General features: G+C 36.4%; 1 pseudogene; it reads right to left on the bottom strand.

The window, feature by feature from the left end:
- Positions 1 to 227: 227 nt before the first annotated feature.
- LOC106000328 overlaps positions 228 to 3,198 on the bottom strand; it is a 7,632-nt pseudogene continuing 4,661 nt past the window's right edge.

The following is a 3,198-nucleotide window of genomic DNA, read 5'->3' as shown; positions in this document are numbered from 1 at the left end:
CATTTCTTAATACAAGTTGCACTGTGATAAAATTCTTTGTGATGAAGATTTTTACTTGACACCAAGGGATTCAAACATCAGTTCTTTGAACATTTCATCTATTGATGACAGTTCCCTAAGAAAAAACTGAAAACTTGCAATAATGTTTCTACTTTCACCATTGGAAATCACTTGAAAGTGTAATTGGAAAAACAAGTGGAGAACATTAAAAATGTAGTTTCTCCATGTTAATTCCCCTTGGTGTCCAGCCGAAGCACCTTGGATAAGTCCTGCCTGAGCTCTTTATTCTTGAGTACATACACCATGGGATCGAGAGCCAGGAGGATGACATTAGGTAGCACATTGAGCAGGACTGGGATTGAGGGAACTGTCATTTTTCTACTATGAGTAATGGACATGACAATGATGACCATATAGAAGAAAAATACTAGGATGAGGTGGGAAGTGCAGTATTTAAAGCCTTGGTTCCAGCTTCTATGGAGTTCAGCTTCAGCACAGACTTAAAGATGAGAACATTGGATAAAATGATCAAACCCAGGTCACTTCCCATGACTGCCTGTGCCAGAAATAGCTGGTTGATACTGTTGATTCTTCTGTCATCCCAAGATAGGCTGGTGACACCAACGTTAGTACAAAAACAGTGGTTAATATGATTCCTGAAGCTGTAAGGTCTCTGTGCAGCCAGCACAGGCATGGACACATGGGCCAGAGCATTTCTGAAGGCCATGAACACAGTTGCTTTAATCACAAAGGATTCAGTAATGATTGCTGGATATCTAAGTGGTCGGCAAATAGCTACATATCTGTCGACAGCCATGCAGAGAAAGATACCTGACTCCATGGCCATAAAGCAATGGATGGCATGCATCTGAGCAAAGCACTCAGAGAACCTAATGGCCTTAGTGTTGAACCAGAAGATGGCTAAGATCTTAGGCATGATGGTAGTGGCCAGTCCCACGTCCACCACTGTCAGGATGGCAGGTGCAGGGCTGATGATGATGATGATCACAGTACACAGGTGTTGGCAATGAAATCCAAGAGGTAGAGCAGAGCCAGAGGCAGGGAGAGCCAGTGCTGCCAGCCCTGAATGCCTGGGAATCCCAGCAGGATGTCAGACACCTGGAACTTAGAGCTGTTGGAGTCTCAGAAATTGGAACATCTTTCTCTGAGACAAAAAAAAAAAGCTTAATATGACTAGTCTTTATTGTCACAGTGACAATGTCTGATACAAACTTACCTACGATCTTGATATAAAGTGGGGATTCAACCTCTTCATTATTCTCATCTTGTTATCACATTTATCATTTTCTTATGGGAGAGATTTTCTTATCTAGTAGCTGGAATATCCTATTTGTTAATTCAGTAAATTATTCATAACATTCCATCAACCAAGACATTTTTCCCATCATCTCCTACCTGAAGAAGAAGATATTAGAGAAAATTAGGACTTATTTGTGAACTTCTGTATCACTGAATCAGATGAAAAATGATCTTGTATCATAGCCCAATGGTTGTTTTTATGTTTTAAATTATTTTTAAACAGATGAAAGATAGAAGAAAAATATATTTCAAGAATCTAAGATTGGAGCTGGAAAGGTGGCTCCGTGGTAGAGTGCTTGCCTTGCATGCATGAGGCCCTGGGTTCGATTCCTCAGCACCATATAAGCAGAAAAAGCTGGAAGTGGCCCTGTGGCTCAAGTAGTAGAACGCTAGCCTTGAGCTGAAGAGTTGAGGGACAGGACCAGTCCCAGAGTTCAGGCCCCACAACCAAAAAAACAAACAAAAAAAAAAAACTAAGGTTCTATTAGACTATTTCTTCTGTATTATTATAGTCATTCATTCACTATTAATTATCATATAGAAAAATGGTGAATATTCCATTTTCATCTTTGTCTTGACTTTTCCTTCCTTTTTTAAGAATAATTTTTACTGTAAAGCTGATATAGAGAAGGGTTACAGTTATATAAGTCAGGTAATAAGTACATTTCTTTTTGAACAATGTCATCCCTCTCTCCAATTATTGTTTGACATTCTAGTGAGATGGATGCTTTAGAGACCCAATGTTTAGAATCAGTTGAAATTTGTCTGTTAAGAGACTTCATTTATTGGAACTTAGATGTGTGTGTGTGTGTGTGTGTGTGAGAGAGAGAGAGAGAGAGAGAGAGAGAGAGAAAGAACTCTTTCCAGTTGTATTTTCTTGAAAAAAACTATAAACTCAAGTACATACATAATATAGTTAATGAAATGTATGTATGTTACAACAGTACTATAAAAATAAGCTAGAATTTTCAATGCAGTTTTAAGGCTTAAGGCCTTGACAAATTGGGAAAGTGCTATACTTACAGAAACAATAGCACAAAACATTCATGTAAAATTAAATGTTTTATTACAAAGCAAATATAAAGAAAAGAAAAAATCCCATCTTTTCTCATTTTCTTAACAAATACCCTTTTATCCCCCAGTGTAACCAAGATCTTAAGCAATAACTTTATAGGTCAACTCTATCTCTTTATACATGTCTTTTACTATAAAAAATGTTTAAATATCTAAAAATGAATAAAATAATATAAAGATATACTTCTTAGCTTCAAAATTGTCACAAATCACTTTAAATAAGATTATTCCTTACTCATCTCTTAATATATACTCATGTTCACCTCTTAACTATTATATATCTGTATATCAGGAAAAAGTAGGGAAATTTGAGAACCTATAAATTAAGAATAAGATTAAGGTGATAGCTTATGCCTTTAATCCTAGCTACTCAGGACACTAAAATCTCAGGATCATGGTCTGAGGAAGAAAATCCATGAGACACTTATCTCCAATCAACCACTAAGAAAAATGAAGCTAAAACTACAACTGAAACTCAAATGGTAGAGTACTAGCCTTGAGACAAAAAGCTAAGGGACAGTTCCTAAGCCCTGAGTTCAAGCCCCAGTAACAGGGGAAAAAAATAAGAATTATGTCTGAAATTATTTCTACTGTATTTGAGAGCTTGTTGAATGTGAAATTCATCTACTAGTTATACCTCTTATTTCCTTTGTAATTACAATTTTATTATTAATATTTGCTCTATTCTTACATGGGAAGCTTGATCTCATTTCAATATGTTTTCTCAGAGATTGAGACTGATTTACTTATTTATTTATTTTTGTCAGTCATAAGGCTTGAACTCTGGGCCTGGGTGCTGTCCCT

This window comes from Dipodomys ordii, unplaced genomic scaffold, assembly GCF_000151885.1.
Source record: "Dipodomys ordii isolate 6190 unplaced genomic scaffold, Dord_2.0 Scaffold216, whole genome shotgun sequence".
In the NCBI taxonomy this organism is placed as follows: Eukaryota; Metazoa; Chordata; class Mammalia; order Rodentia; family Heteromyidae; genus Dipodomys; species Dipodomys ordii.
Note: the sequence above shows the minus strand (reverse complement) of the source record. Positions and strands in the feature narration are given on the sequence as shown.